The sequence below is a fragment of the Pan troglodytes genome, chromosome 8 (assembly GCF_028858775.2).
Source record: "Pan troglodytes isolate AG18354 chromosome 8, NHGRI_mPanTro3-v2.0_pri, whole genome shotgun sequence".
In the NCBI taxonomy this organism is placed as follows: domain Eukaryota; kingdom Metazoa; phylum Chordata; class Mammalia; order Primates; family Hominidae; genus Pan; species Pan troglodytes.
Window position 1 is genome coordinate 99,007,929 of NC_072406.2, and position 25,856 is coordinate 99,033,784.

General features: G+C 38.8%; 1 protein-coding gene across 15 annotated transcripts in view; it reads left to right on the top strand.

Annotated features, from left to right (window-relative positions):
- BMPR1A (bone morphogenetic protein receptor type 1A) overlaps positions 1-25,856 on the top strand; it is a 169,189-nt gene that overhangs the window by 59,430 nt on the left and 83,903 nt on the right. For 9 of the 15 annotated variants that reach the window (XM_063780812.1, XM_063780799.1, XM_063780803.1 and 6 more), the window contains exon 2: positions 23,745-23,859. The gene's annotated coding sequence lies outside the window, so the exon portion shown is untranslated. Of the gene's footprint in view, positions 1-8,211; positions 8,259-8,287; positions 8,426-16,295; positions 19,184-23,744; positions 23,860-25,856 lie in introns of those variants that run through there. The other 6 variants (XM_063780811.1, XM_063780807.1, XM_063780806.1 and 3 more) reach the window with 3 other exon arrangements.

The window sequence follows — 25,856 nt, forward strand, 5'->3', positions numbered from 1 at the left end:
GGTGACTCAGGATAGCATTTCTAATTTCACAGAGTTATTTTTCCGTTATGAAACACTGATTGCCTTTGAGGTCTCCTGTTTCTACTACTGCCCCTCACTTTTATGTGGGCCTCCTCTTTCCTTTGTTTCTGGAGAACCTTTTCCTGTTCAATTCTGTTTTAATTTTCAGCAGTTTTTTTTCTGTGTGAGTGAGGCTGTTTCCTAGCAGGGAGGTCTGGTTGGTCATTTTCAAGTTCATCAGGGCTTCATCAGGGCTTGTCCACTTCAACTCTTACGCTATAGGCCCTTTGCACCATCTGCATCTTCAAATGTGCCCACTGTTCGTTCCAGTGAAGACTTGTTTGTTATTTGGCTTATAGAGGGACGTGGAAGAAGCAAATCAGTCTTTACCTCTCTCAAGGCTGGAGATTTGCAGGCACTGGTTTTATCTGTAACTGGAGATGAGAGTTCAGGCTAAACACTGGTTTAAAAATCTGTATATGAAATAGCGATACCCTGGAATCTAGGACTGAGATCCTGTGCCTCACACCCACCCACGTGGCCAAGTGCCTGCCTGTGGCAGTGACTTCTTAGTGCTTGTCCACATCTAGGTCTTCTTTAGTCCCAGGCTGATGGGAACATTTAATTCCTTTGCTCCTTGATGTGAGATGGGATCAGGTGACTGATGCTGGCCAGTGGACTTTGAGGGAGGTTGTGTTACTTCCGAGTTGGCATAGTGAAAAGCCCATGAAGATGCTCTGCTCTCTTTCTTGCCTAGGATATCCCTGGTCATAGGATTCATTTGATGCAGGAACAAGGTGGTCAGCCTGGCTCTTTGAATAACTGGAAATGGCCCCTGCATACCCGTGTTGGACATATTACACGAGGCAGAAATAAATTTCTGTTGTGCTAAGCCATTGAAATGTTGGGGTTGTTACCACAGCATCACTTAGACCTGTGCTATCTAACATGGCAGCCACTAGGCTACATGTGGCCATTGAGCACTTGAAATGTGGCTAGTCCTAATTAAGATGTGCTGTAACTTTAAAATAATACTATATTTGGAAAAAAAGGTGTAAAATATCTTAATAATTTTTATATTAATTATATATTAACATCTTGTATTCATTGGGTTAAATAAGATGTATTGAAATTATTTTCAGCTTTCTCTTTAGTTTTTTTCATGAAGCTGCTTAGAAAATTTAAAATTATACACGTGGTCACATTTGTGGCATTATCCGCAGCACTGACCCCTACCTTAGTAATTCAGTACCCCTCCCTCATTTTGACAAAAGCTGGGCAGTTGATTGTCTAGAGAAACTGAATCAGTGAAACTCCAGATTTGAAGAGAGTACAGAAGAGGAGTACACTACAGATGGGGATTAAGCGAAAGTCAACCTACTGGATCAGGAGATACACTTCCTTGTCTTTAATTTCTGTCCATGTCCTTTTTCCACTTGTTTGCAGAGCACTGACAATTGGAGTTATACACTTCACCTAGGAGACTGAAGGACTCTTTTCTAAGAAATCGAATGGCTTCAGGAAAGAGATCAACAGAGCCCGATATTTAAGGCTCTCCATATCTGCACAAGCGGGAGTTACCCTGCAGTAAAGCCTGCTAGTTCACAAGCCTCACCTACATGCAGAGAGGGTCCAGTTGGGGTTGACGAACCACTCTTTATGGGAACAGCACCCAAGATACACCAGACACTGGTGGAAAATTCTAACAGGAATTAACTTGTTAAGGGAAAGAGAATAATAATATGAGTCTATGTGCATATTATCAATGATCTGTTTGCATATTAAATAATTCAGATAATGAAAGTACAAGTGAAAAAAATGAGTCTTTGCGATAAAGCTCTTCTCCAGCCATCCTCATTTCTACAATATTTTTTTTTCCAATTTTTAAAATCAAGGTAAAATATACATACCCCAAATTTATCATTTTAACCATTTTTAAGTATATAGTTCAGTGGTATTAAATACATTCATAATGTGCAACCATCACCACCATCCATCTCCCATACTCTTTTCATCTGGTGAAGCTGAAACTATACTCATCTTGTAAAGCTGAAACAACAACTCTCCCTTCTTCCCTTTCCCTATCCTTGGCAACCATGATTCTACTGATGTCTCTATGATCTTGACTACTAAGTACGTCATATAAGTGGCATCATTTAGTATTTTTCTTTTTGGTGGCTGGCTTATTTCACTTAGCATAATGTCTTCAAGGTTTATGTTGTGGCATGTCTCAGAATTTCCCTCCTCCTTAAGGCTGAACAATACTCCATTGTATGCATATACCACATTTTGCTTATCCATTCATTCATCCATGGATACTTGGGTTACTTTCACATTTTAGCTGTTGTGAATAATGCTGCCATTAACGTGGATGTGCAACTAAAAGAGTACTGTAAACAAATGCCAACAAATTGGATAACCTGGATGAAATGGACAGATTCCTAGAAACACAAAACCTACTAAGACTAAATAATGAAGAAACAGAATATCAGAATAGACCTGTAACTAGTGAGGAGATTGAATGAGTAATCAAAAATCTCCTGACAGAAAAGAAAAACCCTGGACCTGATGGCTTCACTGGTGAATTCTACCAAACGTTTAAGGAAAAACTAATACCATTCTTCAAGTTTTCAAAAACAAAAAAAACTGGAGAAAGAGAACCCTTTCCAACTCATTCTATGAGGCCAACATCACACTGACACCAAAGTTAGACAAAGATACTACAAGGAAACTACAGATAATACTTCTTAGGAACGTTGATGCCAAAATCTTCAACAAAGTACTAGCAGAGTTTCCTCTAATATTTTAAGAAGTTTGCTGAAGTGTGAATAGTTCTTTGGTTAATATTTTTTCGAGACGGAGTCTCACCGTGTTGCCCAGGCTGGAGTGTAATGGCATGATCTCAGCTCACTGCAACCTCTGCTTCCCGGGTTCAAACGATTCTCCTGCCTCAGCCTCCTAAGTAGCTAGGATTACAGGCACCTGCCACCATGCCTGGCTAATTTTTGTACTTTTAGTAGAGTCAGGGTTTCCCCATGTTGGCCAAGCTGGTCTCGAACTCCTGACCTCGTGATCTGCCCTCCTCGGCCTCCAAAAGTGCTGGGATTACAGGTGTGAGCCACCGTGTCCCGCCAGCTAATAATTTTAGGGAGCAGATGAAGAGGTCTTCAAATTGCTTTTAGCTCAGGTTTTTTTGTTTTAAAATTTATTAAGTGGAAAGAAACATGTTAACTGAAGATTGAAGTTTGCTGAAGTATGAATAGTTCTTTGGTTAATTTTAGGGCGCAGATGAAGAGGCTTTCAGATTGCTTTTGTCTCAGGATTTTTTGCTTTAAAATTTATAAAGTGAATGGAAAGAAACGTTAACTGAGGATTAGTGCTAGTTTTTCTTGACAGGTCATTTCCTATAGGGAGGGCAGTAGTATAAGCAAAACAACAAAATATTCAAAATTCTCAAATAAGTACTATTTATTATTGAAAAACTCAGATAAATGTAGAAGTTATTTTTTCTCTCTATTGAGCAGCAGTTACATATGCTAGAATCATAGTTTGAATGATTCAGACTGTGTACCTGTGATCTGACATACCTGGATTGGAGTTCCATCTCTGCCACCCACTTTATTTGACTCCATAGAGAAATTACTCAAGCCCCTTAAGACAGACACTGAAATAGAATACAGTTTCCAAGAAGGCAAGATTTTTTGGATTTTTTTGTTGTTGTTCATTGCTGTATGCTGAGGTTTAGATTAGTTCCTGGGAGACAGAACTAGCAGTCAGTTAATACGTTGAATGAACACGAAGAATTCCTGCCTCCGAATTGTTTTGGGGATGAAATGGGGTAATGCATGTAAAGCATTGGGCATACAAGTGAAGCCAGCCACGTATTAAACAGTACTCAGCTCTTACCTCTGTATCTTACATTCTTATTTCCGTGACTGTATCCTCACACATGAAGAAATGGCTACTTATTTATTATTATTATTATTACTATTATTATTGCTACTTATTTTTTAAAGCCACTTACATCTCTGGAGATCTCTGTATGTGTGTTAAAAATACCATGTTTTGTAACAATTGGCTTGTCTTAGAAAACTTTTCAATTATACAGAATTTGAGATCTTTACAACTTGAATTTTCTTTTTTTTTTCTTTTTTTTTTTTCTTTTTGAGTCTCGCTCTGTCTCCCAGGCTGGAGTGCAGTGGTGCAATCTCAGGTCACTGCAGTCTCTGCCTCCTGGGCTCAAGCGATTCTCCTGCCTCAGCCTCCTGAGTACAGGCACGCACCACCATGCCCAACTAATTTTTGTATTTTTAGTAGAGATGGGGTTTCATCATTTTGGCCAGGATGGTCTCGATCTCCTGACCTCGTGATCCGCCCACCTCGGCCTCCCCAAGTGCTAGGATTACAGGCGTGAGCCACCATGCCCGGCCACAACTTGAATTTTCATAGCAAACTAGTTTTTATTGTCAAATTAGAAATTTATGCTTGAAGCCTAGTGCTTCTTTTGCCTATGCATCTCATCTAAAAGTAATGGCACTTATCACGTCAGCCTCATGGATTGTGGTAGTGGTTGTTATCCTTGGAATTACCGGTAGGGTAACAGTCTCCAGGCATACCATGGGTTCTTCAGTTATGAGTGGCATAGCTTATGTACATGTTAACTGTGAATAATAAATGATTTTTCCAACTTACTGCAATACTCTTATTTATGTCTGTAATGTGAATTGTCCAGAGGAGAAGTTGTGGTCAATTGATGATTAGGCTGATGGTTTCTGCTAGCTCTGGCAAAAGGTGAATCCAGTTGCTTTCTAGCACTTTTCCTACTAACCCTGCTTCTCACCCTGTACCTAATACCACATTTTTAGTTTAGTTTTTGTTTTGTTTTGTTTGAGACAGGGTCTAACTTTCTGACACCCAGACTGGAGTGCAGTGGTGTGATCATAGCTCGTCTGCAGCCTCCACCTCCCAGGCTCAAGTGGTCCTCTCACCTCAGCCTCCTGAATACCTGGGACTACAGGATTATGCCCCCATGCCTGGCTAACTGTTTAAAAATTTTTGGGTAGAGATGGGGTTTTGCCACGTTGCCATGGCTGGTCTCAAACTACTGGGTTTAAGCAATCCTCTTGCCTTGGCCTCCCAAAGTGTTGGGATTACAGGCATGAGCCACTGCACCCAGAATCACCTTTTTTTAGTTTGGAAGATGACATCTTTTTTTTTTTTTTCTTAGAGAAGCTTGAGGGTACCAAATTAAAGTCTGTCAGTTTTTTCTGTCTCTACCTCAAAGATCACTGTATGACTTCTTTTCTTCCTTCTCGGCTGTTTCACACGAAGTTTTCCCTTTTTCTAAGGCTCAGTCCTTATCGTCTGAGACCTCCCTCTCATTATCCATCTCTCCATCCTTGACTGTTTCTAGTTCGATTGTAACACTGATCAAATCTCCTTCAAGTTCAAAACAAACCAGCAAAACCTTCCCTTGATACTGCCATTACCTCAGAGCTATGTACCGTGCTCCTTGCCCTCCCCCCGGACTTCTCGGGATGCTAGTTGATGCCTGTTTAGCACCTGTCACTGTTTCATATACTTCTTACTGGCCACTGCCTGGTTGGCATCTACCACTTCTCTGGAATCAGCAACCCCAATAGCCGATTTAACTGCTGGTTCCATGGTTTTTGTTACTTGTCCTTTTTTGCAGTGTTTTAAATAATAATCATCTTTTCACTTATTTTTTTAAAGAAGGTCATTTTAAAAAATCATCCTGCAGTGGAAAATTTGGAAAATATGGAAAAGTATAAAGAAGACAATTATCAACTGTAATACCAGCAGTACCTATTGTTAAGCTCTAGGGCATGTCATTTCCATCGCTCTCTTTTTAAATGCATTAAACGGAAAAGGATCACATGGTTATTTTGTGATCTGATTTTTTCTATCTTAATATATTGTGAGTATATTTCCAAGTACTTATTCTCGTGTGGCATAACGTTTGTAGTTACACAAAGTGGCGGTGTTGAGACTGCCTTGGTTCAAATCCTGGCTTCAGTTACTGCTGCAGTGTGACCTGAAGGAAGTTACTCCTCTGGGTTTTAGTTTCCTCATCTTGAAAATAGTTATAACATTCTTACTAACTTCTAGGGTTGCTGTAAGTATTAAGTGAGCTAACACATAGATATAATTCTTGGCACTTAATAAACATCAGCTGTTGTTAACAATATTGTCTGACTGTACTATAATTTACATTATTTTTGTTTTTGCTTGTTCTGCCGTCATTAAGCGTGTTGTAAGACCATACGTGTCACTAAATCTGGGTGCACAACATGATTTTTTTTTAATGTGGATTTTTATTAGTAGGATTGCTGGGCTAGTGGGTACATCATGCTCATTGCTAAGTTGCTCTCTAGAGAGGCTGCATTTATACCTCCCAAGGCTGTACAGGAGACCATTAACTTCATTACATTTTTCCAAAAAACTTTATGCTATTGCCCACATTTTGTGCTGCTCCCTTGCTAAAAGTGAATAACAATATGATCATGTTGTTACCTCTCTCTTGCCAAAACGTTGACTTGATGATAAGGGGATCACTGTGACATCATCATTACCCACAGATGTTTCTTTTTTCTCCCCCCTCCCCCTCTCTTCTCCTTCCTCCCTCCTTTTGTTTCTTGAGACGGGTTCTTGGCTCTGTGCAGGCTGGAGTGCAGTGACACAATCATGGCTCACTGCAGTCTGGACCTCCCAGGCTCAAGTGGTCCTCTCACTTCAGCCTCCTGAGTAGCTGGGACAGCAGGCACGCACCACCACACCCAGCTAATTTTTGTATTTTTTGTAGAGAGGGGTTTTACCACGTTCCTAGGCTGGTCTCAAACTGCATGTTCCCAGGCTGGTCTCAAACTCGTGGGCTCAAGCGATCCACCCACCTCGGCCTCCCAAATTGCTGGGATTACAGACCCGAGCCAGCATGCCTGGCCTCACAGATATTTCTTGATCTACATTTTATTCATTACTTAGGTCCAACTTTAGCATGTGTCATGTATTTATATACAGGTTCTAAATCTTTCCATTTGAAAAATACTCATTTTTCTATCCAAAATGAATTCAATTTTCCTTTTTATTCTAGTCCCAGTCTGTGTATGAGTAAAACCCCAAGGACCCTGTATCCTGATTTTACTATTTTTTGTTAATGGTTTGAAACAGCTTTATTAAGATATAATTCACATACCATACAATTATTTAAAGGGCGCACACTTCAATGGTTTTTAGTATACTCACGGATCTGTACAACCATTATCACAGTCATGGGCAATTGGTTCAGGATTTGGGAAGAAAACGTATGGCATTAGGATTAAAAGTACAATGTTTAGAGTCTGGCTTATCTGGGTTTAAATCCCAAATCTACCATGTATTAACTGTGTGACTTTGAGAAGGTTACTTAATCACTATGAGCTTCAGTTTTCTTTTTTTTCCCCCTGTTTTTATTTTTATTTTTATTTTGAGGCAGAGTCTTACTCTGTCACCCAGGCTGGAGTGCAGTGGCGCGATCTCGGCTCACTGCAACCTCTGCCTCTTGGGTTCAAGTGATTCTTTGCCTCAGCCTCCCAAGCAGCTGGGATTACAGGCCACCATGCTTGGCTAATTTTTGTATTTTTAGTAGAGATGGAATTTCACCATGTTGGCCAGGCTGGTCTCGAACTCCTGACCTCAGGTGATAGGCCCGCCTCAGCCTCCCAGAGTGCTGGGATTATAGATGCGAGCCACTGTGCTGGCCTGAGCTTCAGTTTTCTTATCTGTAATATGGGATTACTAGTGGTATCTGGCTCATAGGCTTATTTTAAGGATTAAGCAAGATAATAAATGTATAGAATTTAGCACAGTAACCGGCACATAGTAAATGTTTGATAAATGGAACTCGGTAAATATTATTGCCATAATTTTGTTCTTAAATCAACCAGCAAGTGTTTGATGCTATTATTAGGCAATGTTATTAAATAATGGAAGGTGTTTCTACCAGTGATTCACAGTGTTTTCTGTATACAGCAAGCTTTTAATACAGCTGCTTGTATTATTCTCCTGTATAAACTTCTAATTACTCTCTGAGAATACAGTTGGTTTCCTGTTGATAGAGAACAATAATAGTAGCTTACACTTAGTGCTTACTGTCTGCCTGGCACTGTTCTAAGTGCCATACCTATATTAACTCCTTTGATCCTCATTTTACAGATTGGGTACAGAGGACGTTAAACAACTTGGTCAAAGGATTACAACAGGTAAGTGGTGGAGCCAGGATTCTAACCTTGGTATTCAGTCTGGCTACAGAGCCCATGCTCTTTCTTACCTTTGTGTTCTTCTCTTTACTTCCTAAAGAATGGTAGATGCATTTCAAACATCCTGACATCTTGGCTGCTGAGGATTCTGTATGGAAAAGCACTATGAGGTCTTTAATGCTTGGTTGGAAGGAGAACTAAAATGAGCAGTTGTGTGTGCTGTGGGCATGGGCCTTAGGGCAGCTGTATATTTATCATCTGGGTCAGACCATACATTGGTGATCCTGCTTCACAACCATAGAATCCAGACCCTCCATGGGGCCATGACCAGCCACAAAGTATCCTCCCTGACCCTCCCTGTGGAATGCTCGTGTGAACTTGCACTACTCCCTCCTTGCATAGTATCAAATCCTGCGGATCCTTGGAAGGCCACCTTAAATTACTTCCCACCTGTGAAGCAGTAAACGTTAGTGCTCTTCGGTTAATCATCATTTGTGGTGGTATGACATTTGCAGTATCATCTGTTACCATTATTTAAATTTGAATATCTTTATGTCTTGGCTCCTCATATTGATTACATGTTTCTTGCAGGCAGGGAACTATGTCTTAAATGTTTTAAAATTTGCTTTAATGGCCCCTGGAAATATTACCAAGGGTTGTGTGTGTGTGTGTGTGTGTGTGTGTGTGTTTGTGTGTTTCTTTCAGTCTCACTTGTCTGTCGATAATAGAATATCTCTGAAATTCAAACATACCTAGCCTCACAAACTTAGTCCCAAAGGTACATGCTGTGTTTTTGCAAGAAGGTGGGCAGTCCCTATTTGGCTGTTGGATTATGTGCATTGTGTTGGGGTAGTAGTTGCTGCTAATTGCCTGTCTGCAGCTCCTCAGAACCTGTTGTTGCTTCCTTTTGAAACCTTCCTTGATTGCCCTAGTTGCTGCTCATCCTGCATCCAGGCCCCTCCCTTAGGCATGTGACTCACGGATTTAAAAGACAGTGCTGTACGGTAATTAACTACCTGCCTCTCATCACACAGAGATGAGAACTTAAATGTAGGCTTCCCATCTAAAACTTTCTTCCCTGTGTGTTTATCCACCCACGGACATGGAGCAGCGCTGTCCCGCACCTGGCCCTTTGGAGGAAATATTGCTAGACTTATTTCTCCTGTTTGAAATCACTAGTTGGCATATTCCTGTACAAGGGATGGATTTTACATGGGTGCTCTTAATTGAAAATAATTTTATTTTCTGTAACTTCTAGAATTTTGTTAGTTTATTGATGCACACATATTGGGTGGGTGACAATTGGGTTTTTTATGAAGATAATTTTAAGTTTTTAGTAAATAATTAAGTCAAGTATTACATGACAGTTTAATTGGACTAAATTCTGACATAACCCATACATCCTTAAGGTGACCGGTGGTTATCATTTTCTATGAAATGTAATTAGTTTTTCAGGAAACTTTGTCCACATAAAGGAATTGATTCCACCCTTACTACCTGCTTAGCAATCCTGAAAAATATTGTAAATATAATCTTAGAGTATGCATCATTAGGAAATAAGTCTATTTTGAGAAATAAATTTTAACGTACACTATTAATAGGACATTTAGAAATGTAATTTTCTAAATATATTAGAAATAATAGGACATTTAGAAATGACATTCTTTTTTTTTTTCCTTGCTTTTTGTTTGTTTGTTTGTTTTAAGACAGGGACTCACTCTGTTTCCTAGGCTGGAGTGCAATGGCGTGATCATTGCTCACTGCAGCCTCAACCTCCTGGGCTCAAGCGATCCTCCCACCTCAGCCTCTGAAAGTGCTAGGATTACAGGGTTAGCCACCAGCACCCAGCCAAGAAATCCCATTCTAATGTATTAGTATGGTTTTATCTATTTTAGCAGTGTAAAATAGTCTTTGTGAATTATATATAGTATAATTGAATTGCCAAAATAAACATCCTCGCCCTCAAATTGCTTATGATATTGTTTCTGAAGCACAGACATAATCTTTTGACCTTTTAAGCAAAAAATTAATTTTTCATTCAACTTTTTGTGTGTGTGTGTGTGACAGGGTCTTGCCCTGCTGCCCAGGCTAGAGTATAGTGATGCAATCATGGTTTACTGCAGCCTCAACTTCCCAGGCTCAAGTGATCCTCCCACCTCAGCCTCCTGAGTAATTGGGACTGCAGGCACGTGCCACCATACTTGGCTAAATTAACATTTTTTTGTGGAAATATGGTCTTGCTATGTTGCCCACACTGGTCTTGAACTCATGGGCTGAAGTGATCCTCCTACTTCAGTCGCCCAAAGTACTGGGATTACAGGTGTGAGCCATCGTGCCTGGCCTTTCATTCAACTTGTAATTCACAATTTCCAGAAAAAAAGTTTTAAAATTACTGATGGAGGAAAGATCTTTGGGACTTGCTTGTAAATATGTTAATATTTGATCTTAATAAGCTCTGTCATACTAACACTGTTTATTAAACTTTGTGGTAGATTTACTACCCATAACTAAAGAATGAAATGCATATATTTGCAAATTGTTAAAAATTTATTAATCGATAGAAAAGTTGAATGAATAGTGAACACCCTTGTGTCTTTCACTAACTCAGTGGCTCACTTGCTAACGTTTGCCTCATTTGCTTTCTCTGTTTATAAAGACATATATACTTTTTTTATTCCCCTGAGCCATTTGAAAGTAAGCTGCAAACATCTTGACATTTAACTTCTAAACATTTTAGCACGTGTATCCTAAGAGCAAGGTTGTCTTCCTGAAGAGTTACATTATCATACTTAAGAGATATAGTATTAATACAATATTATCTAACATGTGATCCCTATTTACATTTCATTTATTTTCTTCCCCAGAACAGTTCTTTATAGATGTTTTAATTTTTGATCCAGAAACCAAGGGAAAAAATATATCTATAGAGAGCTAAATAGATCTATATTTGATCCAGAAACCAATCAAGGAAACACACGCGCACACACACACACACACACACCCGCTTTTGGCTGTCATATTTCTTTAGTTTCCTTTACTTTAGGATAAGCCACTACCCCACCTCCATCTACCACCCGGCAGTGGTCTTTTATGAAATCTCATCATATTTTTCCTTATATAAGCAGTCCCACAATTTGCTGGTTATATTTCATGCCTAGATTAAAATAAGAATATTTTGGAATGAATATACTATATAGATGGCATTAATTTTCCATTATATTACCTTAAGAGAAGTAATTTTTTTTACATGTTGTTTTTTCCGCTGTATAATAGTTTAGTATTTGTTTTAATATACTTCTGTTAAAGATTTGTGATATTGTGTCTTTAAATTTCAAAATAGAATTTTGTAATTTACTCTTAATTTTCTTAGTATGTTGTATTCCAAAATTATAGAAAGTGCTATAATAGACATTTATGTACATTACATAAAGTAATAGACATTTATGTACATTACATAAAGTAATAGACATTTATGTACATTACATAAAGTAATAGACATTTATGTAATGTGGGCATAGATTTAAATTTTTTTTAAATTGTTAAAATATTAACATTTAACCATGTCTGCTTTAGATAGGTTTAATCTTACAAGGATCTATCTACTTATCTTTCTATCTATCTATAATGTATATATCCATTTTAAATAATAATAACAATACATGAATAAATCTGGTCCAAACTTCTATCTTGAGAAATGTAACAGCAACTTTGAACTCCTTCATCCCTCAAGACAATTATTCCTCCCTTCCCAGAGGTAACCATCCTCCTAAATTTGATGTCATTCCCTTAGTTTTTTCTTAAGTTTTACCACATTTGTGTTGTCCCTTTAACATACTTTTTTTTTTTAAGCTTTTCCTGTTTTTGAGCTTTATACATATGGAATTATTCTGTATATATTCTTCTTGGGCTTGATTTTTTTATTTATATTACAATTTTGAGATGTCATTTATGTTGACATTCTTAGCCGAGGTTCATTAATTTTTCACTATTTGATATAATATTCCAAATTACTGGAATATGGAATATTTTATGAATATACCACAGTCCATTTTACTGCTGCTTGACACCTCGGTTTCACCTAGTTTTTGGTATGGAAAAAATACTGCTTTAAATATTCTTTTGCGTGGCTCATGGTAGCTAAGTACAAAAGGTTCTCTAGGTTATATGCATAGACCTGGATTGTTGAGTCTTGGGTGTATACACCATCAGCTTTACTAGGTATGGCAGAATGTCTTCTTTTACACAGTTGTGGAATAAGCCAGATGAGTTCAAGAGGAGCAAGTTTGTGACAGGATGGACAAGTGAGTTAGTGAGTTAACATTTCATTTGTTTTGAGTTTTAGCCTATTTAGTTAGAAATGTTAAGTAGGCATTTGAGATGTGTTTACTTTTTTAGCTCCACCCATCTTTGTTTTTTCCTAGGTTGACTCATTCAGGTATGTCATCTCTCCCTTCTCCTTAAAGCGGCCTTTAAAGAAAAAAGTTGCAGGCCGGGCACGGTGGCTTACACCTATAATCCCAGCACTTTGGGAGGCCAAAGAGGGCGGATCACAAGATCAGGAGTTCGAGACCAGCTTGGCCAATATGGTGAAACCGCATTTCTACTAAAAATAAAAAAATTAGCTGGGCGTGGTGACACGTGCCTGTAATCCCAGCCACTTGGGAGGCTGAGGCAGGAGAATCACTGGACCTAGGGAGGTGGAGGTTGCAGTGAGCCGAAATCGTGCCACTGCACTCTAGCCTGGGTGACAGAGTGAGACTCTGTCTCAAGGAAAAAATTGCAGTATCATGGTACAACGATTACTTGATCGTAATAGAAGATGTGTTCAGTTTTTATATCTTCAGTCTCAGGCCATCCATCATATGCAGCCTTTTTGTTTTTATAGACCTTGAACCACAGAACTACATTAAGCTAGTTTGCTGTTTTCCAGGGATGACATAAAGGAGAAGTGGGTAGAGGGTGATGCTGTTATTAGCAAGTGTGCATTCCAGGTAGCGGTTCACAAAGGGGAAAAAACGTAAAGGAAAGACGGGTGCAAGCTAAAACAAATAAGCCAGTAAGTAAAAAACCACAACACTCTTTTGTGATTATTTAGATCTGAAACAAATAGCAGCATGTATTAATAGTCCCTGATGATTTCACTGTATTGTAGCATAACTCTGGTATTCATAATGTCAATTCTGAATTTCTTTATGTGTTGAGAGAGTGTAATCATGCTGATTTTAGCAGATCTGGTGAACCCTTAGCAATCTAGAATCACTCTGATAATTCCTGAATTAACAGTAGAAATTTAACTGTTTTATGTGGTGAAATTATTCTAGGAAGCTTGTTCCATGGGACATTTACCTATTAGCTAATAAAACAAATGGTCTATTGATAATTTCTCAAAAGCTCTGTAGAAAAAAAATATATATACAATAATTTCTCTACTGGCCGAATTGGATTTACTTGGAAAAGGAAAGAGGGTGTTATCAAAAAATTTAAATGTCTTGTTAGGTTCGTAAGTTGTAGAGCAAGAATGAGAATGTGCAAGTGTTTTTATGCTTCATTGTTGGGAAGGATAAATTGCAAAAGAACATAGAGCTGGGTGATTATCTGGGGTTCAGTCTGTTGCGGGTGCCACAGATTGGCATTCCCCTCGGAATTGCCACACCTTCACGGAGCCAGAACAGGAGGGATACGGAGGTAAAGGGCCCTTTCCCAACTTCAGACTGAGCACCCAGAAGTTGACCTGGGACTGCTGTTTTGTTTCTAGGAAACTAGAAACCTTGGCAGAATTGAAATTTCGTAGTGATTTTTTCTTCTTTGCTCTCCAAAAAATAAACTTGTATGTACACACATATGTATATACACTCACACCTACATAAAAGAAAGATAATTTCAAAGAAATAATATATCTCGTATAGTCCTTGAACAGTTATTTTACTATTCAAAGTAGGTTCTTTAAAATTTTTAATTTGAAATAACTAGGTTTACAGGAAATTGCAAAAAATAGTAAGGAGAGGTCCCTTGTGCCTTTCACCTTTCCCTTAATGGTAACTTCTTACTACCCACAGCACAGCATTAAACTAGAAATTGACATTGGTACATTTTGTGTGTTTAGTGCTGTGCTGTTTAAACATATATGTAGTTGATTTGTGAACCACTGTGGCATCAAGACACAAATGCTGCCACCACCAAGCTCTCCCTTGTGCTGCACACACCTGCCCCATGGCAGCCAGTAATCTGCTTTTCATCTCTATGATGTTGACATTTCGAGGATATTAATAAATGGAATCACATAGTATGTGACCTTTTAAAATTAGCTTATTTTCACTTGGCGCAATTCCTTGAGATCTATCCAAGTTGTGTGAATCAACAGTTCTTTCCTTTTTATTGCTGAATAGGATTCCATGGTTTAACCATTCACCTTTTGAAAGGTAATCTCTTTCCCTAGATTTTGGCTTTTAACAGTAAAGCAGCTATGAACATTCATGTTCAGTTTTTTGTGTGGACATAAATTTTTATTTCTTTGGGAGAGGTGCTGTTAAAGAAAAAAAAATTATTCAGTGATACTTGTTAAAGCATGGGAAGGAAGACATTATTCAGGATCATCCCTGTAAGTGTAGGGACCACTACAATAGTGTCTTACAGTGGGTGGGGAGAGAGCGTGGCCTCAGTGCTGGATGTAGCATGGGGAAGTGGGAATTTGTAGCCAAGGAGCTGGTTGAGGGCCAGTGGATGGAAAATTCTCAAGAGGAAATGTCAGGTGTAAGGGGTTTCTGCCTAAACTGACCGTAACAGGATTCTTTCTTGCTGAAGACAGGCCAAGGTGATCAGACATCAGCTGGAGGGTGGCAGAAGAAGAAGAGGGTAATCAGATACCTTGACGGGAGGTTTGCTAATCTGGCTTAGCAGGGTTCTTTGCTAAAACAGGAATTTACAAGGAAGTACACAGATAGGCCTGGGAGAAAAGTTCAGGAGCCTGGCTCATTTGGCCAAGCAAAGAATCTTTGCCAGAGCCCAGGGGTGTGCAGTTGGTGGCTTACCTGTAAGTAGCTGTGCCATTTTACATGCTCACTGGCAGTGTATGAGAGATCCAGTTTCTTCACATTCGTGTCCACATTTGGTGGTGTCACTATTTTTTTATTTTAGCTGTGCCAGTAGGTGTGCAGCATAGTTTGGTTTGCGTTTCCCTGATGTCTAGTAATGTTGACCATATCTTTTCATGCGCGTATTTGCCGTCTATATATCCTCTTCAATAAAATGTCTTTGTATTTCTTGCCCATTTTCTAGTTGAAATTTTTTTCAATTGTTGAGCTTTGAGATTTCTTTATATATCCTAGATGAGGCTTTTATCACATATATTGTTAGCAAATATATTTTGCTAGCCTGTACCTCATTTTTTTGCCTTCTTAAACAGGTCTTTTGTAGAGCAAACATTTTTAATTTTGTGGAAGTTCAGTTTATCGTGTTTTTTTTTCTTTCATGGATCATATTTTTGGTGTCATTCCCCATTCCCCATTCCCCACTCTCCAGCCCCAGACGGCCACAAATCTACTCTCGGTCTCTGTGAAATTGCCTATTCTGAATATTTCCTATAAGTGGAATCATATGTCTGGCTTCTTTCACTTAGCATATATTCAGGCCTCATCCCTGTTGTATCATGAACCAGTTCTTTTTATGGCTTCGTTTATTTTTATGGTTGAATAATGTTCCACTGCATGGATAAGACCACATTTTGTTTAGCCATTTGTCAGCTGATCGGCAATTAAGGTTGTTTTCACTTCTTCGTCTGCATCAGTACAGCTGCATGTGTACCCTTCAGCCCTGCACCTTCCCTGCACCTTCCTTATACATGATGCACAGATGTACGCATGCGAGTACTTGTGTGTACGGTTTTGTTTTCTTTTTTAAATAATGGAGGATTATTTTATAGTTTTTTTCTTCAATATTTGGGATGTCTTTTTATGTCTATATAAATAGATAAGATATATATCTCATTATTTTAAATGACTATGTAGTGTTTAATGTGACTGCTTAATTGATCCTATTCTAATAAGCATTTAGATGACATTGGGTAACTTCTTGTTTTTCTTTTTTATATAACAGTGGCACCAGGCACAGTGGTTTATGCCTATAATCCCAGCACTCTGGGAAGCCAAGGCAGAAGGATCACTTGAGCCCAGGAATTTGAGACCTGCCTGGGCAACATAGAGAGACCTTATTTCTACAAACGAACAAACAAACAAAAAATTATCCAGGCTTGGTGGCACTTGCCTGTAGTCCCAGCTACTTTGGAGGCTGAGGTGGGAGGATCACTTGAGCCCAGTAGGTGGAGGCTACAGGGAATTAGGATTACACCACTGCACTCCAGCTTGGGTGACAGAGCAAGACCCTGTCTCAAACAAAAAAATAGTGACACTAATCATCCTTGTACAAGTGTCTTTTTGGTGCATAGCTCATTTTACCTACTTTTGGATTTTTCTCTTCAATGCCATTTGTCATTAACTTATTTAGAAGTGTATTGATTACCTCCTATAGGCCAGGCACTGTACTGTGTATCAGACACTAGGGACACAAGCACTAGTAAAATGCTATGGCTATACTCGAGTTTTTTGTAAAGATGATATACCTATAAGTAGGTAATCATGGTTCACTGTGATAAGTGCACAATGTGTTATTACTAGAATCCTGTGGAACGAACTGTAGCAGAAGGTAAGGCAGGTTACGTTAAATAGATTGAAAACAGATTATAGCAGTCTGTGAATGCCCTTCTAAAGAATTTGGACTTCATTTTGTACATAATTAGAAATCATTGAAAAAGGCCGGGCGCGGTGGCTCATACCTGTAATCCCAGCACTCTGGGAGGCCTAGGCGGTTGGATCACGAGGTCAGGAATTCGAGATGAGCCTGGCCAAGATGGTGAAACCCTGTCTCTACTAAAAATACAAAAGTTAGCTGAGTGTGATGGCACATGCCTGTAGTCCCAGCTACTTGGGAGGCTGAGGCAGGAGAATTGCTTGAACCCGGGAGGCAGAGGTTGTGGTGAGCTGAGTTCGTGCCATTGCACTCCAGCCTGGGCGACAAGAGCGAAACTCCGTCTAAAAAAAAAAAAAAAAAAAAAAAAAAATCATTGAAAAAAATGTAGGCACACTTAAATTTTTTAACTTTAGTAAATTTTTGTGCTGTCACTGTTTTAGAACACTTTATCACCTCCCACAATCACTGCCTTCTACCTCCTCATCTAGGCAACCACTGCTTGTTTTCTGTCTCTAAATTTGCTTTTCCTAAACATTTATGTGTTGGAAACATACAGTATGCAGTATTTTTACATTGGCTTCTTTCATCTAGCGTGTCTTTGAGGCTCATGTATGCTGTAATGTGTATCAGTATTTTGTGCCTTTTTACTGCCTAATGATATTCCATTCTGTGGTGATGACAATTTATGTGCTCAGCAATTGATGGATGTTTGGATTGTTTCCAGTTTTTGGTTATTATGAACAAAGCTGCTATGAACATCTGTAGATAAATCTTTGTGTGGGCACATATTTCTCTTGGGAAGAGGAAATTTTGGATCCTGTGATAAGTTTATATATAACTTTAAGAAATTAGGGCATGGTAGCTCACGCTTACAATCCCAGTGACTCGGGAGACTGAGGCAGGAGGATTGCTTGAGCTCAAGAGGTCAAGGCTGAAGTGAGCCATGATTGGGCTACTGCACTCTAGCCTGGACAACAGAGTGAGACCTCACCTCTAAAAGAACAAAGAAAAAAAATTTACAGACTATTCCTCAAAGTGACTGCATCATTTTACAGTCCTGTCAGCAATGTATGAGGGTTCCAGCTTCTCCAGATGCTCGACACTTGATATTGTCTTTTGATTATGGCCATTCTAATGGCTGTATAGTGTATCTCATTGTAGTTTTAACTTGCATCTTCCTAATGACAGGGTGTTTATAATCGTTTCATGAAGCATAGTTATATTTTAGAGACATGAGTCCAATGAATAGAGGTAAGAATGGAGGTGAGCTACATGAAAGATGAGAGCCTACGTCAGACAATATGTGTAGAGATGGGGAGACATTTTAAAGATACGTGTATCAGAGCTAGAATGAGCAGCATTTAGTAACTCCTGAGTATAATAGATGAAGCAGAGGGAGGTGGGGCTTGTGATCCCAAGATTTTAAACTTCGGCAATTGGGCACTTTTTGGCTAATGGTGCTGCCATTAGCCAAAAAGTGACTGCCGGTACATAAACAGATTTTGTGCTGGTGGTTGATGGCTTTTATATTGATCTTATTCTCTTGATGTGCCACTGGAATAAACATTTAATAGAGTGTTTGGAAACGTATCTAGTTCAAAAGAAGGATCTGGGCTGAGGTATAAATTTAGGGCAGTTTACATTGTGTAGGGAACAACTAAATTCATGGAAGTAAATGATGTATCTGTTCCTAAGTCACCCTATCTGCTGAGTTACTTGTGACAAATTGTTTAAACAGTAAAAGAATTTAATATGAAAAGATACACGTTAAGATGATTCTAGGATTAATTCATTCAGGCATGACAGCATCACCAAGGACCCAGGTTCTTTCTAACTTTTAATGCTGCTGCTATTCTTGATCTGTTGGGTTGTCCTCATGGTCCAGTTCTTGTTTACACATTCAAACCCAGAATTGCATGCAAAAAGGCTGGGAGCATGTGTTTTTGCCTGGGTCTTTTTTCATCAGCCAAGAAAACTTTTCCTAAAAGCTCCCTAGCAAACTTACTTTCTTGTCTTCTTGGCCAGAATTGCATTAGGAATGTGTTACCAGACTACCCACTGGCAAGGGGAATGGAAATTGTCACAGTTGGTTCAGACCAGAGCTTTCTAGCCCAAGTATTTTTTTCTGTTATCTCTTCTGGAAGAAGCCTTTTCCCCTTGCCTTTTGAGTCTCTTCTGTAGTTCAGGTAAGTTAGATTTTCTATGCAACCCAGTTTTGTATCATTGAGTTGTTACTATTCAATACTTCACAACAGCAAATACTTGCCAAAATCCTACACTGTGTCATGCTGGATTCTAGGATACAGAAATGAATAAGAACCTTGTAGTTTGACATAGATACAAGCTTAAACAGAAGAGTGCTATGATAGATTTGTACACTAAAGTTCTTTTGGACTATGGATTTAGTACAACTGTTTATATGTTTGGTTTTATGAGTAAAGGCATCTTGAGTTTCAAAATCAACCTTATATTCAATTTATAAATGAAGTTTTGGAAATTTAGAACACAACCCATTCATGAGTTGACCCTCCCTTTCTAGTTAGGTGGTTACATGTTTATTATAGGGGTGCATGGTATACTAGCCTAAAGTAACTGTTCATTTGAGTTATTTACAGCTAAAACCACATTATGTTTTTCTGGAGCATAATGTTTGCGTTTTCTAGTTATCGTACCAAAGTAAACAGTAATATCTTTAGCTTAAGAACCCAACTGAAATGTTTGTAAAATATAGATTGTTTTGTAATTTGGCTCTTTTTTTTTTTAATGGTCCTATGAATGCAGCTATAGTGTTTGCAGTATTTGTACAGTGCATGGGGTGCTTTTTCTGGGTGCTGAGAAGGGAGGAGAAATGATAGGGAAGAGGGGATTTGGAGTAGCCGAAGGAAAAAATGTGCTATCAGTGTTGTTGATTCCACCGAATTCTAAGAATTCCATTACATCTTGATATCTGGTACAAGCTCAAAGTTAATCTTAAATTTTGGCTTAGGGCATGGCCGTACTTGCTGGCTACTTGGGAGGCTAAAGCAGGAGGATCCTTAGAGCCTGGAAGGTCAAGGCTGCTGTGAGCCATGACCGTGCCACTGCACTCCAGCCTGAGTGACAGAGTGAGACCCTGTCTTTAAAAAGAAAAAAAGAAAAAAAAAAAACAGAAAAAAAAAACAAAACAGAAAAAAAACAAACAAGTGTCCAGGAGTGGTGGCTCACGCCTGTAATCCCAGCACTTTGGGAGGCTGAGGCGGGCGGATCATGAGGTCAGGAGTTCAAGACCAGCCTGGCCAACATGGTGAAACCGCATCTCTACTAAAATACAAAAATTAGCTGGGCATGGTTAATCCCAGCTACTGGGGAGGCTGAGGCAGGAGAATGGCTTGAACCCAGGAGGCAGAGGTTGCAGTGAGCCGAGATCGTGCCACTGTACTCCAGCCTGGGTGACAAGCAAGACTCTGTATCAAAAAAAAAAAAAAAAAAAAAAAAGGTGTTTTGGCCTAGATTGAGTAAAAGAATATTTACACTATTCTTTTCTGTAAAGCAAATCTTACTAATAATAGAAATCAGTGGGTGACATTCTGAAACCTTATAGATAACTGTTATGATATCCATAATCAGTGCTTGTCCTTGGATTCTGCATGGGTAGTGAGCTTTAAAGTATCTTGTTGGTTTAAGATTTAACCATTTTAATAATTTTGAAAACCAAGATGGATGCGTACATTCTGATGACAAGAAAAGATGTTTTGTAAGGGAAATGTGGGATTAAAATGAACTTTTTGTGTTTGTTTGCAAATAATTATTAATGTTGAAGAAATTTTGATGTTAGCTCTAAGTTATGAATGTTAGAATATATTTAGAAATGTTTGATTTTCATTTTTTCCATGTCATTAAGAAGCTTGCATATGTTTTTTAAAGAATTGCCTTCTTTTTAATGTGTTTTCTACAACTAATAGGCTTAGAAATTTCAGACACAAAATCTTTGAAAAAATGACTTGTACTTACTTAGCGTTTTGTTTTGACTAACACCCCTGGTGGTTGTTGAACCACAAGTTCATAGTGTTAAAAGCCTGTGGTAAATTACCCAGTAAGCTAAGTGATTAAAGTTGTTTGGAACATTTTGCTCATGTACATCTTATTTTTATGTGTATACATATTTATAGATCTGTGCTCATAGGACTATAGCACTATATTGCAAAGGTCCTAACCTTTACTTTATTCACACAACTTCCAGTGTGTACAATGTGACTTGCAGAGCTGTACTGTGGAGCATATCCTTTCCTGTGTCTTTTGTTTACCTCTGAGTAATGAAGTCAAATCTTACTTGATTTTCCTTGGCTGGTCTATTTTATTTTATTAAGTTCTGGGATACATGTGCGGGACTAGCTAGTCTTAAATTCAGTCTTTAGGAAACGTTTTCTGGGCTGGGCACAGTGGCTCATGCCTGTAATCTAAGCACTTTGGGAGGCCGAGGCAGGCGGATCACTTGAGGTCAGGAGTTCGAAATCAGGCTGGCCGACATGACGAGACCCTGTCTCTACAAAAAATATAAAAATTAACCCGGCATGGTAGTGTTCACCTGTAGTCCCAGCTACTCAGGAGGCTGAGGTGGGAGGATTCCTTAAGCCCAGGAATTCAAGACCAGCCTGGGCAACACGGCAAAACCCCATGTCTACAAAAAATATAAAAATTAGCTGGGCATGGTGGTATGTACCTGTAGTCCCAGCTACTCGGGAGGCTGAGGCCAGAGGATTATTTGAGCCCAGGAGGTGGAGGCTGCAGTGAGCTGTGATTGTGCCACTATACGCCAGCCTGGGTAATGGAGCCAGAGCCTGTCTCAAAAAAGAAAAAGAAGAAAAGGTTTTCTGAAGTTTATGTTAAGTGTTTGTACATGTGGGAAAACAGGGAAGAACAGATCATCTGGGGTTTTGGACTTTTGAAGATGGGATGTTTGAAAGCTCTTTTGGTTATGTTATTCGCTATTTTTTAAACTTTAGATTTAGCCTGAAGCCTAAAACTTTTAGCCAAGGAAACAATGTTTTAGTAAATGGTGCTGTAATAAACAATAGTTGGTAAGTAGTTTACATGTTAATTTTATAATGATACATTGGAAATATCTGGCAGAATTAGAATCAGGCTGTGTGTGTGTGTGTGTGTGTGTGTGAGATCAGGCTGGTCTCGAACTCCTGACCTCAAGTGATCCACCCACCTCAGCCTCCCAAAGTGCTGGGATTACAGGCATGAGCCACTGCACCTGGCCAGGCCATATATTTTTGAAACAGACACTTTGATGGACTGTTTTTACTTTTATGGGGATAAATTCATTTGAACTTTGTTTAATACAGTGATTGCCTGCTCTCTCTCCCACACCCTTAGGGAAGAATGGAGTAGTTGGCAAAGAATGGCTTTGGAGGAAAATCTCTTTATGCCATTTCTAAAATGGAAACAGTGCATTTCTTTTCTTGATTAGTAAAAGGGAAATTAAAGATTATGAGCATCTCAGAAGAACACTGAACACCAACTCTTTATTTTTGCCTTCCCTCATTTCTCTGAGCGACAGCCTGAGAGTTTTATAGTCATATGAGGACTCTGAAAAATGTTAGAGACCTGGCTAAGTTGTAGGTAACTAGTGCATTGAGAAGACTGAAAGGCTCCTGAATGCAGACAAAGCATTACTAATTGCATTCAGGGTCAGGCTGTCTTTAGCCGGACCATGAAAGATACAGCAGCCTGTCTGCTGAGCGGAGACTCTTGTCTTTAAGAAAGACTGCTACCTGATATGCTAGACCGTTTCAGGTTGCCCTAGTTTACATGAATTTAGTCATTATTGCCAAGACTGCTAAACCTCAGTGTGATACTTCTAAATGGACTTGAAGACAAGGTATTTGACCTTGCAATGGGGCATAGGCAACGTTCATACAGTTTTTAAAATACGAAACAGAATACTTTGCTATTTGAAGTTTCCGTTAAAAGATTGAATGAAATTATTTTTAAGATTGCAAAGTAAACAGCAGACATACCTTTAGAAATTTTTTTATGACTTGAACCCAGGAGGCGGAAGTTGCAGTGAGCCGAGATGGCGCTACTGCACTCCAGCCTGGGCGACAGAGCGAGACCTTGTCTCAAAAATAATAATAATAATAATTTAAGCTTTAATAGTTCTATCTTTTAGATTTATGAATGCTTGCCCCTTAAAGGGTAAGGTGTTAATGGCAGTACTAATATACGGTAGTTTAGACCTATTCCACAGGCATAGACCAACCAGTGCAATTAATTTTTCAACCTCACAAGTCCTAATGTTCTAGGTAGAAGTGTGGCTGAAATTAAAACTGGTTATTAGACTTTGTAATACAAAAGTAGAAAAAAGTGATATTAGCTAGGTGGTCCAATATATTTTTGTCTAAGTAGGAATCTGAATATTGTAGAATTGTACATTTCGGTGCTGCTTCTAGCTATTCCTGTTCTTTTTTTTTTTTCAAATTGAGATGAGTTTTTTTTTTTTTTCCTTCAAAGCTTAAGCTAACATAGGAATTTTATATGGAAGTACTGTTCCCACAGAACTAACTTTACAAATGTAAAGCTTGGGCAGAGGTTGAGGAAAATGGTAAAGTGATAGATTTCGTAAAAACTGTAGAAATTTTCATTGACTTTACTTTGAAAATGTGTAGTTGTACATGCGAAACGCTTCTAGTGTTGCTTCTACATGTATTATTCTGACAAAGTTCCCTAAGTCTTAAATAAGTTCTTTTTTTTTCTAAACAGACTTATGAAAATATGCATCAGTTTAATACTGTCTTGGAATTCATGAGATGGAAGCATAGGTCAAAGCTGTTTGGAGAAAATCGGAAGTACAGTTTTATCTAGCCACATCTTGGAGGTAAGGAAAATAACATAATTAGAATAATATGAAATTTCTCATTTTTTAATAGTTGAAAATAATCCTTCTACACTGCAACTTTATTTGAGCCTTCTTCGGTTTCTTTGTAACACCACAACTTTATAGTAGCTTCTTTAGTTTACTTAATCATCTTCCTGACGAGTTCATAAGTAATTCTAATATATATTCCTCATAAATGTTGAACCTCTTCAGGAGTGAAAGGTATTTATTTCTTACTAATCACTTTCATAAATCTCCTTTTAGAAGATAAGCATTAAATGGTTTATATGTTTATTTCTTCCCCCTAAGTTTGCAAAGCAGAGTTCAGCATGCAAGATTAGGCCAGGTGTGCCTATAATCCCAGCACTTTGGGAGGCTGAGGCAGGTGGGTCACATGAGGCCAGGAGTTCGAGACCAGCCTGGCCAACATGGCGAAATCTCGTCTCTACTAAAAATGCAGAAATTAGCTGAGCATGATGGCCTAAGCCTGTGATCCCAGCCACCTAGGAGGCTGAGGCATGAGAATTGCTTGAACCCAGAATGCAGAGGTTGCAGTGAGCTGAGATCATGCCGCTGTACTCCATTCTGGGCAACAGAGTGAGACTCTGTCTCAAAAAAAAAAAAAAAAAAAAAAAAAGATTATATTGAAAAATGAATGTTTATGTTATTCTGAAATTTTTACGCTTTTTAGAATTCAGAATTTTTTTTTTTTTTTTTTAAGACAGGATCTTGCTTTGTCACCCAGGCTGGACTGCAGTGAGCATAGTTTCAACTCCCTGGGCTCAAGCGATCCTTCTGCCTCAGTCTCCCACATAGCTGGGACTACAGGCACACATCACCATGCCCAGCTAATTTATTTTTTGTAGAAACAGGGTCTCATTATCCCTCTGTGTTGCTCAGGCTGGTCTTGAACCCCTGGACTCAAGTGATCCTCCCACCTCAACCTCCCAAAGTGCTGGGATTACAGGCATGAGCTACCACACCCAGCCCAGGATAAGATTTTTTAACATGTTAGAATAATAGATCTTTGGAAATAGAATTTAAAGAGGTAGGAGCTGCCATCATGCCAGAAATAGGAGGAAAGAAGCCATCCTAAGACAGTATGTACAGGAAAATCAGGCTTACTGTTTTAAAATCCATTTAGAGACTAATGATCAGGTAAAAGGTTTGAATTATGTGGGGAATCTACATTTTAAGAAATAGATAGAATGTATGGTTTTATGAAGTGGTCTACGCTTACACTTCTGGAAGTGGCAGGCTTTGCTCGCTGCTACTGTTAATACTTGCAGCATTCACTCGCCCTTCTCCTGCCCCTGCCAAACCGCTGGATTAGCTCTTCTGAAAAATACCGTAACTCTCTAATTCTTTTGTTAGGTTTCATATTGTTTGATTGGTAGAGTTGTGATCGTCTTTTTCTTTCTCAGTTCTTTTGGTTTCCATGACTGTGTGCTCTTCTGATTCTACTTATTTAATTACTCCTTGACCTTTTTTCCTTCCCCTCCTACTCTTAAATAATAATGACCTTCCCCAAGGTTTTATCTTAGAAATTATCCTGTTTTTTTCTTATGTCTTTCCTAGTCTCATGATTTCCGCAATTATCTCTAAAATGATCTCTCTCAACTTCCTATCTCAGTTGTGGCATTTTCTCTAAGCTTCAGGCCCATATTTTCATCTGTTTACAGATGGCTCAGCTTAGTGCCTCAGACTTCCCATTATCTAGCACATCATTCATCATGAGCTCTGCACCCGCTATTTCTCCTTCTGTTAATGGACCTCTTTGTCACCCAGGCTCAGAGTCTCAGTGCTGTTTCGGATTCCTCATCATTTGCTTCCTACCCTTAGGCACAAGTGAAGTCCTGTCAGTTTTACCTCTCTCATGTATCACAAATGTTTGAATCCTCTCTTTCCGAATCCCCCTTCACCATCCAAGTTTAGGTCTTTATATTACATCTCACTGAAAATATTGCAGGGATCTCCCAGCTTGTGCTGCTTCTCGT